Here is a 13,728-nt window from a genome sequence, read left to right as displayed (position 1 = left end):
AGCAAAGAAAATATATTAAGAAATAAAGAAGTATGTAATTTTAAAATGACAATTTTCATAAATCTCAAGAGATTTAAGGCTATGCATTTTTTTGAAATATAAATTTTTCAAGATTCTTTAAAAATAAATTTACCTCAGAAAAATTATAATCTAGGCCTACAATGGCCACTAGATCAAGTTATTTCATTTCAAAGGAAAAATAATGCTATGGTACTTACCTGAAGAAATTGGAAAGAAGCTGATATGGATAATTTAGGCTAATGATATTTTTTAACACCCTAAATGATTTTTAGATTATGTCTATACCATCCCAATCTACAAGATTCTTGGAACCTCCCTCTTACCTTTCTACTGTGTAGCCCTGCCCTAATTGGCTTATATAAGTTTTAAAATAGAAAACAGTATAAAATATTTCTGGAAGGATTAAAGCAAGAAAAATAGCTCCCCAACTGTAATGCAACAGAATAGACTATAATAGCACGGGTTTTAAGTATATGGAAGGAATTTTTTAACACACTGTAAATTACAGGTAAAGCATAGTTTCTTGATAGGAAATAGCTGCACTGGTCATAAAAGCAGCTTGTTTATGTAGTATAAATTTTTCAAATGATGGTTATATTGAAGTAAATGTATAATTTTCTAGGAATATATTGTTATGTAGACAATATAGCAAATAGCATTGATTATTTAAACTATAAACATGTTTATTTATAGTTTCATATAATTGTATTGTTTTTAATTTTTGAGCTCATATACATGATCTTTTCTAAAATAGAAATATTTGAAATTTCACCATAATTGTGTTTAAATTTCAACTATCAGCAGTAATATCCACTCTTACAATGACTTAGAACATTGAATCACTCAATTTGTGCATATATTTTACATTAATTTTACAAATATTCTTTGATATCTATTATATTATGCCATTTATTATTCTTTTCCATTGCTACTAATGAAATAATTTGATATATTAAATTACAGATTAAAGATATTTTATTATACCAATAAATATATTTTCTTAGAATCAGTACAAGATGCAAGATCAGGTCTAGGCAACGTTTATATTAGGGAAAATCTTTGTGCCTTCCTTCCCCTGACCAAGAACTCAAGGAGTGTGTTACTTCTTGTATATGTGCGGTAATACCTTGGCCCCTGAAACTTACTCTGCTTATAATTTTAAACTAAAGTTTTCATCATTGATAATAAAATCAAATTTTAGGGAAAAGGTGTTTACCAGGTCCATCATCTTGTCTGATGTTATTTACAAAGAATCATTATTCAGTCTGTGCTTAAATATCTTCAGTGACAGAAAATTAGTTATCCCATTTGTTTTCTTTATAGAGGCTTTTATGTCAAAGTGAGAAGATATCCTCATTCTTATAAATTATTTTTCTAGTTTTACTTGTTGGAAAAATATACTATAGTTTTCCTGTTTCATCAATATGATACTTCACCAAATATTTGAAGAAAGTTCTATGTCTCCTGTGAGAAAATAACCTTGGGTTCCTTCATTGTTCCTGTAAAGCATGGGTTTCAGGCTCCTCACCATCTTAATCTTTTCTGAATCTTCTCTAGAATAACCATGTCTACCTTAAAATGTTGAGTTTATAACTTAATGCAATTTTACAGATATTCTTTTGGGAAAGCAGATTTCAGCCTAAGTTCTTCAAAAGTATCTTCTGGAATTAGTCTGAAACAAATGTTATGACTTTAGTGGGTGCATATCACGCTTGGAGCCAGTATATTTCACTCTTCTGGCATCATTTATATTATTAAAGAGCTAAAAATGCATGAAGAACCTACTCTGTTTAATATTACTAAATACTATAAAGGATAAATAATAAAGACAGATACTTATTGTTTCCTATATGCTATAAAAAGAGAAGATGAAGAAGAACGTGTGAAGTCAGGTAGGCTTTGTAGAAGTGGCAAAACTCGATGAATAAATAAATTGAGAAAATAGAAGAAAACAATATAATGATAATTAATACTTTCATCGAACTAGATATAACTGTTCTGGTATTTATTTCCCGTGTTTGATTTAATTACTTTGTTTTTCTCCCTTAGTCTCTCCAGCCAGGTAGTTTCTATCTGGTGCTGGAATGGTTCCTTAGCCTGGTCAAACAGAAGTGAAATATGCTATGCATAGGTTTAAAATAGTCCTCAAATTTCAAGGTGACAAAAATGCAGTGAAGTCTCATCTCAAAAGGAATGGTTGCTCTGTAACTAATCAAAGAAAAAATGGTGGTCTCTAGTGCTAGAATTTTATTTAGGAGGAAGAGAACTGGAGTTTTAAAGACTTTGATAAGAATAAAATATTATTCTTAGCTTCATAATGAATACTTTAATCCAGAAATGAAGTTCTGATGGTAAAGGTGTTCACTCTTCTCAGATAAATATATACCTTCCACATTTTGACCTTAACAATAATGAATCTCAGTGAAGTTATCTAAATTAAAACTTCTGATTGGCTGGTTTGGTAGACTTGAAAATAAAAGCATTAGTAATTTTTCTTGTTATCTTGAATGTAATAGTGTCATTAAATGTTGCTTTGATGATAATTATCCTCGTTTCTTTTTAAACTTTCATTTTGTGGAAGCACCATCAACAAAATAACTCAAGCACCATCAACAAAATAACTCAAAATAAGCAGCAGAGGGGCTACTAATTTTGAAACCACTATATATGACCCAAATCTGAGTTAAGATACTCCTGAATACAAACATCTCCACAATTCTGTATTTATTCATACTAATGAGTCATTTTTTACTCATAACTTTTAAAAGTGGAAAAAACACATTTCAAAATTATTTATAAATATAAATCTCCTTTCAAATTTAGCATAGATCCACATATGGTTTTTGAATTGTGAGTGCACTTTAATTTCAGAAATGTGTTTTATAAACTCCTATTTATATTCTTTAGCTCCTGAAAGGACCAAAAATAACCAAAAAGAATAAAGAGATTAAAAACAATTTTTCCCTTTTGACAAGGGAGGAACTTGTCAGTTTTCCAATTCTGAAGTTGACATTGGTGATAAGAAATCTGTTGTTAATTAACCCTTTGAAGATAATTCAGTACAAAAAATGATTCACTTTTAATATGAGGCCAAATTTTAATATGATTTACTTTTAATATGATTTACTTTTAATATGATTTACTTTTAATATGAGGCCAAATTTTATTCTTTTTGTTGGCGTTTTATAAAATTCTGATTCCTTTGAAAAATCCCTTTGTTAAACTCACCTTACAAAATATTAATTTGACTTACTCCCTTAAAATGGGCTTGTTTGTTTGTCTCTCTCTCTCTCTCTCCCCTCCCCCCAACTGGCCATTCTTTACTTTTTTCTTTTTTCTCATATATCTGTATTTTCTCTCATGATAATTTTATGGTGAGAAATGGTGACATGATGGGTCAAAAGACTATTTCTACCACCCAATCCCCCGCTTTCAATTCTCTCCCTTGTTTAGAAGGCATTTCTACTTAACTATGTTATACCCCAAAATCATCATGTACTTTTCACCCCAATGAATATTGTAATTTATTCTCAGACAATATTCATGTTAATGATTTAAATCATCTTTATCATGAAAGTTGTTATTAACATGTCATCTCTTCTATTCATTACTCTCAATTCTCTGATCAATGAACTTTCATGTTATCTAAATTTCTATCCACAGCAGTATACAACAGATCGAGAAGTTTCCCAACCAGCAGTTAGGCAAGAAATGGAGAAGAGTAGTGATGAAGCTTAACATATAAGATTTGGAAAAATTTAAATGATATTAAATATTCATTCAGCAATAGAATAGCAAAATAAGTTTTGATTAAAATATATTAGCATGAAATTTCCACTACACAAGACTGCTTAGAAATACTGATAATCCCCATTGTAATAATGGTCCACAAGAGAAGATGAAAGACTACCAGTTATGCATATTTCAAAACAGAAATGAGCTAGTAAGGCATGTTAATTAAAAATGGAATGATTTTTGTTTTCAGTGATGTTGCTTAGAGACAGAAAACTATAAAACTTAGCTTTTTAAAAATAACTTCATTTTTTTAACATCTTTATTGGAGTATAATTGCTTTACAATGGTGTGTTAGTTTCTGCTTTATAACAAAGTGAATCAGTTATACATATACATATGTTCCCATATCTCTTCCCTCTTGTGTCTCCCTCCCTCCCACTCTTCCTATCCCACCCCTCCAGGTGGTCACAAAGCACCGAGCTGATCTCCCTGTGCTATGCGGCTGCTTCCCACTAGCTATGTATTTTACGTTTGGTAGTGTATATATGTCCATGCCACTCTCTCACTTTGTCACAGCTTACCCTTCCCCCTCCCCATATCCTCAAGTCCATTCTCTAGTAAGTCTGTATTATTTCTTTGTTATTCACCTATAATCAACTAAATTCTGAAAGACATTGGTAAAATGGTTTTTGTTTCATTTAACAAAGAAAATTATTTATTTGTAGTTTGGGGAAATTGCATTTAATTTAGTTTCTCTAAAATTGAAGTGTCTAACAGTAATCTCTCTATACCCTAAAATGTTTGTACTCTGGCTTCCTTAGAAATAAAAATTAGATTCACTGGGTGATAGATAGCTATATTTTCACCCATACACATTTTTATAATGGTATCATCTCAAATTAAACCCCTATATACAAATAATGGTTTACTTGTATCAAGGAAAGTGATTTCCCTATTCAATACCAAAAACTTTAACAAAAGCAGTGACCTCAAAACCTTGGTAAATTTTACCAAAATATTCAAATTTCTGAATAGCAAAGTTAGTAGCTAATAGAGAACAATATGTTTGCTTAATGGTTTGAAACAAAATAGGACATATTTGATACATCCCCTTTTGTATAGATTGTCGCTAGAACTATATTCTCCTAGTAATGAAGATGTGCAGAAAGAAAGATGTGTTTTCTATTCCATATATAACTCTGTGAAGATATGTAAGAGCTCTTCATACGTATATGATAGTGTAGGCTGCACTCTTTTTGTGACGAATGGAGAAAAGGCAGTAGTAAACTAAATATTTTAGCACTTTCATAATATGACCTTTATCTAATCTTATAAATAGCAAAATTAAAATTCCAACCTCACCAATTACCAATTATATATGAATATCTTAGGCTATGAAAGAAAGCATTGGTTTTTCATGTTTCTTTTGTTTTTTTAATTTTTATTGGAGTATAGTTGCTTTACGATGTTGTGTTAGTTTCTGCTGTACAACAAAGTGAATTTGTTATACATATACATATATCCCCTCTTTCTTGGATTTCCTTCCCTTTTAGGTCACCACAGGGCATTGAGTAGAGTTCTTTCTGCTATACAATAGGTTCTCATTAGTTATCTATTTTATACATAGTAGTGTATATATGTCAATGGAAATCTCCCAATTCATCCCACCTCCCTTCCCCCACCCTAGTATCCATACATCTGCTCTCTATGTCTGTGTCTCTATTCTGCTTTTCAAATAAGTTTATCTTTACCATTTTTCTAAATTCTATTTATAAGCGATATTATATGATATTTGTTTTTCTCTTTCTGACTTACTTCACTCTACATGACAGTCTCTAGGTCTATCCACATCTCTGCAAATGGCACTATTTGATTCCTTTTTTATGGCTAACTAATATTCCATTGTATATATTTACCACATCTTCTTTATCTATTTCTCTGTTGATGAACATTTAGGTTGCTTCCATGTCCTGGCTATTGTACATAGTGCTGCAGTGAATATTGGGGTGCATGTGTCTTTTTGAATTATGATATTCTTTGGGTATATGCCCAGGAGTGGGATTGCTGGGTCATATGGTAGTTCTATTTTTAGTTTTTTTAAAGAACCACCATACTGTTCTCCATAGTGGCTGTATCAATTTATATTCTTACCAACAGTGTAAGAGGGTTCCCTTTTCTCTACACCCTCACCAGCATTTGTTGTTTGTAGATTTTTTGATGATGGCCATTCTGACTGGTGTGAGGTGATACCTCATTGTAGTTTTGATTTCCATGTCTCTAATAATTAGTGATTTTGAACATCTTTTCATGTGTCCATCAAGAGAGGAATAGATAAAGTAGATGTGGTACATATATATGATGGAATATTACTCAGCCATAAAAAGGAATGAAATTGGGTCATTTGCAGAGATGTGGGTGGACCTAGAGACTGTCATACAGAGTAAAGTAAGTCAGAAAGTGAAAAAACAAATATCTTATATTAATGCATATATGTGGAATCTAGAAAAATTGTATAGATGATCTTATTTGCAAAGGAGAAATAGAGACACAGACTTAGAGAACAAACATATGGCTACTAAGTGGAAAGGAAGGGGTGGGATGCTTTGGGAGATTGGGATTGACATATATATACACTATTGATACTATGTATAAAATAGATAACTAATGAGAGCATAGTGTATCACACAGGGAGCTCTACTCAATATTCTGTTGTGACCTAGATGGGAAGGAAATTCAAAAAGAAGGGATATATGTATATGTATAGCTGATTCACTTTGATGTACAGCAGAAACTAACACAACATTGCAAAGCAACTATACTTCAATAATTTTTTTTAAATGAAGAATAAAACTACCTCATGATCCAACAAAATAAATGAGTATCTTCAACCTTACAGCAGGTCTGAAAGAATATTATATATTGTAGTTTACTGTCACAAATCTGTCAGTGATAATATATAAAAACAAAATGAGGAGGACAACACTTCAGTTTAGGTCACAATATTATTTGAAAAGATTAGGGCTATACAATCTCACTATTCCCAGTCCAAGCAGAAAAGCAAAGCTAGCTCTGAGAAAAAGAATACAGTAAACTTCGTTTTTTTATACAAAATTAACTCAATATCAACATCTCCTTGACATGATTTATTGAGTAATGTAGAGCACCAAAATGAGAGTATTTTGTATTAACTAAAATGTAATACATTCCTTTAGGTAGATTGTTGGACATATGGATATTACCAAGGAATAGTATTTCTAATCTTAAAAAAAGAAATTCATGGGTTTAACCAAGCTATATCTGTTTTTTTTAAAGACATATATATTGATTAAATTGTAAAAAAAAAAAAAGTAATATTTTTCTCTTCATTATAAATGTACCAGAAATACATATGGGAAATAAAATTTATGACATGAAAATTATAAAATAAAACTTAATCAGTGAATTTTAAGAAAAATTACACTTCCATCTTTTTCAGTGTAAGTACACTGTATTTTACTTTAGTGTCAACAACCTGTTTTAAAATATTTAATGTGATAATGAGGTAGGTTAAGAAAACTTCATAAAGTTATGTGGTTTGGGTGGTTCATTCATCCTTGTTTTGTCAAAGATGATGAGATGTCTTATTTGAGGAGTGTTTTAATGGCCTCATTGTTTTTTTTTTTTTTTTTTTGCTTGAAACTATTTCTGTCTTTATTGGATAAAAATGAAAACTTACCTGAAATAGATTAATTTTGTTTTGTGAGCCATATTATCAGTTTCAGAGCAGCAGACATTTAAACTTAGAAGACATTAGAGGTAATGTCTAAATGACAGTATAGTTAAAAAAACAAAACAAAACAAACAAAAAAAGCATTTGGAACCATAAAGCTCAGATAATTTGTATAAAGTTATACAGACAATTATAACATGACCAGAGATAGAGCACACTATTTTCCCTTAGCTATATTGCGGTATAAGTCACATTAAAATAAAATTCACTTATTTTAGGTGTATGATATAATTCACTTTAACAAAAGTTTACCATTACTTAAAACCACAAAGTGTTTGACTTTGCCAAACTGTTTTTCAAAATGATGTTACCATTTTAAATTCCAACCAGAAATGTATGAGAGTTCCACTTGCTTCCCCAATGTTTAGTGAAAAAAATGTTTACTTACAAGTAGTGTAAGAGGAAAACCTAAAATTTTATATTCATTAATTCCCATTTCTTAGACTTAAATGCATTTTAAATTATTCAGTGTGCTAGGAATAGAAATGAAGCCCAATTAGTGATGCTGTTCCTGTGATAGAGATGCAGACAGAATTGTTTATTACTACTATGATGAAGATGGTTACTTTCATCTCAGTTGGAGACAAGATAGCAATGCCAATTAGAAGTTTCTTTAAAAAGCTGCTGTTGGAGGAATGGTGGGCATTGTGATTTTTTAAATAACCTTTTTTTTAGTGAACTATAGCATATATACAGGAAAGCACACAAATAATAAGTGCATAAATCAATGAATGTTCACAAAGTGGACACCCTTAGATTACCACTACACACATTAAAAAATAGAACATTTCTAGCTCTCCAAAGTCACTGCTGTTCCTCCTCCAAATTGCTACACCCCTGAAGGGTAAAGAATATCCTGAATTTTAACACTTGATGTTTGGTTTGTTTTTGCTTGTTTTGAACATTATATCATGGAATCATAAAGTATACATATTTTTGTATGTTTTATTCCTTTGACACTAGGCTTGTCATATTAAGTAGTTTATTAAGTAGAGTAATAATATTCCATTAAAATATACCACAATTTATTTATCCATTCTTCTGCTGATGAATATTAGGGTTTTTTCTAATTCTGGTCCATTTATAGTATTACTATAAATAGCCTTTTGGGTGAATTTATTTCTTTTTTTTTTAACATCTTTATTGGGGTATAATTGCTTTACAATGGTGTGTTAGTTTCTGCTGTATAACAAAGTGAATCAGTTATACATATACATATGTTCCCATATCTCTTCCCTCTTGTGGGTGAATTTATTTCTGATAGGTATGTACTTAAGAGTGGAATTACTGGGACACATGGTGTGTAATAATTATTGTGGACAGAATTGTGTACCCCCCAATTCACATGGTGATGTCATAACCTCAGTGTGACTCATTTGGAGATAGGGCCTGTGAGGAAGTGATAAAGATTAAATGAGGTCATAACAGTGGAAACCTAATCACATAGTACTGACAACCTTATAAGAAGAAAATGAAACACCATAGCTCATTTTCTCTGCATGTGTACAGAGGTCATGTGAGCATGCAGTGAGATGTTGGCAGCTTACAAGGAAAGTTAAGAGACCTCAGAATGAAACCTATATTGCTATACCTTGATCTTGGAATTCCCAGCCTCCAAAACTGTGAGAAATAAATTTCTATTGTTTAAGCTATGGTATTTAATTATTATAGCCCTTGCTGTCTAATATATATGATCAGATTTAGTAGATACTACTAAATTTTTAGAAGTGTTTGTACCAATGTATACTCTTCACCAGCAGTGCTTAAGAGTTCCAGTTACACAGCCTTATCAAAACTTGGTATCACTTTTAATTTTTGCCATTCTGGTACATAGGTATTGGGATCTCATTGGGATTTTTATATGTATTCTCTGCTGAACAAGTGGGTAAATATCTTTGCCATTTTTTATAAGTTATTTGGAAATCCTCTTTTGTGATGTGTCTGTTGCTCATTTTTTTAGAAACTGGAATTCTGTCTTTTCTTTATTGAGTTGGGGTTCTTTATATCTTCCTCATATAAGTCTTTTGTCAAATATAAGTTTTGGAAATATCTTCCTCCTACTTTGTGGTTTTTCTTTTCACCACTTAATGATGTCTTTTGCTAAATAGAAGTTTTTGTTATTTTATTGTATTAGTGTATCAATTTTTACCTTATAATTAATGATTTTTTTTTTGTGGTACACGGGCCTCTCACTGTTGTGGCCTCTCCCATTGTGGAGCACAGGCTCCGCACATGCAGGCTCAGTGGCCATGGCTCACAGGCCTAGCCGCTCCGCGGCATGTGGGATCTTCCTGGACCAGGGCACGAACCCGTGTCCCCTGCATCAGCAGGCGGACTCTCAACCACTGCACCACCAGGGAAGCCCTTATAATGAATGATTTTTGCATCCCCTTTAAGAGGTCGTTGCCTAGCCAAGTCATGAATATATTATTTTTATAATAAGTATTTTTACAATAAGTATGAATGGCTCACAGAATTTTTCATAGCTATTTATATTTGTTACTTCCCTTTCCTCACCCCTCACTCAAATTATTTCAATCTGCTGTTCCCACTACTGTACCCAAAATGCTCTTGTCCAAATTACTTGTGATGTCCAGTTGATAGTAAACCCAACAGATCTTTTTTTTCAGTCCTCAGCTTCTTTCTCTTTTTAGCAACATTTAGCATAGTTGTCCATTCCTCCCACTTGGAACACTCTCTTCTCTGACACTGTGCTTTCCTACTTTTCCTTCTAACTCTCTGAATATTTCCTCTAAGACTTTTTGACAAGTGTGTTCAGCTATATTTGAATTTTACATGTTGACCTTCTTCAAGGCTCAGTCTGGGAATTAGATAACAAATCCTAAAAACTTTTTCTTTCTTTAGATTATTTTGGTTATTCTATGTTCATTGTTTTCCTACATAAATATTAGTCATCTTGTCAATGTCTTCTCAAAATCATGCTAGGATTTTGATTGGTATTGCATTGAATCTATCTATCAATTTGAGAATGCCAACATTATAAAAATATCTAGACATCCAATACACGGATATAACATCATCTCTACATTAATTAGGTCTTCTCTAATTTTGTCAGCAATTTTTTTTTAGTTTGTATTACAAAGATTTTGCACATTTTCTTGAAAATTATTACTAAATTTAAATATGTTTTATACTATTGAAAATGGAATTTTAAAATTTCACTTCTAATTGCTTGTTGCTGAAATATACAAATACAATTTTTGAGATATTTGCCTAGTGAATGCTTACTTTGCTATATTCACTTATTAATTCTAGCAGCTTTTTAATAGATTACATACTACTTTCTATATTTACAATCATATCTTATCCAAATAAAATTCTCCTTATCCAATATGTATGTATATTCTTTCTTTTTATTCCTTTATTACACTGGCTGTGACCTTAGGGTCAATGTAGACTAGAAATGGTGCTTATCTCCCTATCTCATAGGAAAAACATTCGGTCTTCATCACTAGATATGATGTTAGCTATAGGTTTTTCTTCACTGTTCTTTATCAAGTTGAATATTTCTCATGCTATTTCTAGTTTCTGGAACGTTTTCATTTGAATTTACATTTTCAACCTTGAATATTTACTAAAACAATCATATGCGTTTTGTTGTTTATTAATATGGTATTTGACTGATTTTCACTTGATAATCTATCTTTGAATATCTCAAACTTCACTTGCTTTATTCCACTCGGTAATATTATGTTGCAGATATTCATCATGAGGTTATTGTTCTTCAGTTTTCTTTTTTGAAATGTCATTTTCTGGTTTTGACGTCCAGGCCATACTGACCTTATAATGTGGGTTAGAGAGTATTCCCCCCTCCTCTGTTTTCTTAAAGAGTTTCTATAAAATTGGCTTTATTTCTTCCTCAAATATTTGATACTTTATACCATTGAAGCCATTTGGGGCAATATATTTTGTTTGGGAATATTTTAATAAAATTTATAAATTATTTAATGATATAAAGCTGATATTTTAACATTTGATTTTGAATGGATTTGGTAACTTCTAGTTATGAAGAAATTTAAATTTAATTTCTAAGTTGTGTAGAAATTTAATTTCTGTGTTGTCAAATTTATTTTCATACAGTTTTTTGTAATGTTATGAAAACATTGTTATCATGTTATGCATTTAAAATTATGTTAATGTATATAAAATTTTTAGTAATATCCTTTCATTCATGACATCAGTAATTCATAATGTATCTTTTCCTTTTTTTTCACAAACTCTAGGTAGAATGTATCTGCTGTGTTGATGGTTACAAAGAACAAACTTTGGTTTCATTTATTTTCTCTATTTTTTGTACATTAGTCGTATTTTTGATTTCTGTTCTTTATTATTTCCTTGTACTTATTTGCAATTTTATTTGCTCCTTTTTCTTTTTTTTTTTTACTAGTTTATTATGGTGGAAATGTAGATAATTTATTTTGCACATTTCTTCTTTTCTACTATAAGTATTAAATCATAAATTTCCCTCTAAGCACCCCTTTTTCTACAGTCCATAAATTTTGATAGTTTTTATCTTCCTTCATTAAAGGTATTTCTATTTTTGCTTGTTCCCTTGAGATTTCTTTATAAATTATTCACAAGTTCATTTTTTAATGTCTAAATATCTGGGTTCTTCCTAAATATTTTATTGCTGTTCATTTCTTGTGTATTTCTGATTCAATTTTAATTTCATTCCATTGTAGTCAGAAAACATACACTTTTTAGTTTTAATTTTACAGTCTTAGTTTTGTTTTATCTGAAAATGTCTTCATTCATGAAGATTTTTTTTTTATTCTGGGATTAAGTCTTTTTCTCTTTAGCACTTTAACAATATTGTTTCTTTGTTTTCTGGCCTCCATTGTTTCTGATAAGAAGTCAGTGATACTTCAAATTATTGTTTCCTATCATGTAATATGTTATTTGTTTTTTTCCCCTCTGCTTTTAAAATTTTCTCCTAGTTTGATTACAATTTGTTAAGGCATTATTTGTGTTTATCCTAATTGAGGTTCATTGATATTTTTGAATATAAAAATTTGTTTTCATCAAATTTTTAATAGTTTATCCATTTTTTCAAATATGTATTTCCATTCTCTCTTGAGTAATTCTCAGATTACAATTACACAGATGGTAGAATTTTTGATATTTTTCCCACAAGTCCATATATATATATTTTTTTATTATTTTTTATTTTTTGTGGTATACGGGCCTCTCACTGTTGTGGCCTCTCTCGTTGTGGAGCACAGGCTCCAGACACACAGGTTCAGCGGTCATGGCTCACAGGCCTAGCCACTCTGCAGCATCTGGGATCTTCCTGGATCGAGGCATGAACCCGTGTTCCCTGCATCGACAGGCAGACTGTCAACCACTGCACCACCAGGGAAGCCCCCTAAATATATTTTTAACAATATTTTTCTGTAACTTCTCTAAATTGGATAATATTTGTTAGTCTATTTTTATTTTAATCTCCATTCAGCTCTTAAGTCTATTCAGTGAATTTTTGATTTCAGATATCTTATGTTTCAGTGGAAGAATTTCTACTTGGTTCCTTTTATGGTTTCATTTTTCTCTGCTGAGATTTCCTAATTTTTATTTACCCTAGCACATTCACCTTAACTTCATTTAGTGTTGATAAAATAGTTTATATAAAACACTTGTCAGCTAATTGCAAATTGTGGGTCATCCAGGGTTAGTCTTGGTTGATTATTTTTACTATTGAGACTGGGTAACCATGTCCTGATAATCTGTATGCTTAGTAATTGTGGATTATATCTTTGACATTAAGAATATTAAGCTGTGAGGACCCTCCATTCTGTTACATTCCCTCAAAAGTATTGATATTCTTATTTGATCAGGCCCTTAGCTCGATTGGACTCTTAGTTTACATCTACTTTTAGCTTCACTGCTTTGAGCCTGTCTTGAGAATTCATTTTTTAGTGGCTGACAAGAGATTTAAACAGCAGCTATACACACAATTTGGGAACCCCTCTCTCCGAACCTCCAGACTCCAGGATTCCCTCTCAATTTCCCATGTCAGCAGTTGCTCCAAATTCAGATCCCTTGTTCTTAGGCCCAAAAGTGTTTTCTACTGGAGTTTTAACTGCCCTATGTGCTTGCCCTTAGGCCAAGAGCCACAAAAGATGAGAATTGGACCACATGCTATTTTCTTCTTCCAAGTGCTGACTCTTCTCAAGGATTTGTCTGCT

Source organism: Pseudorca crassidens, chromosome X (assembly GCF_039906515.1).
Source record: "Pseudorca crassidens isolate mPseCra1 chromosome X, mPseCra1.hap1, whole genome shotgun sequence".
In the NCBI taxonomy this organism is placed as follows: Eukaryota; Metazoa; Chordata; class Mammalia; order Artiodactyla; family Delphinidae; genus Pseudorca; species Pseudorca crassidens.
Note: the sequence above shows the minus strand (reverse complement) of the source record.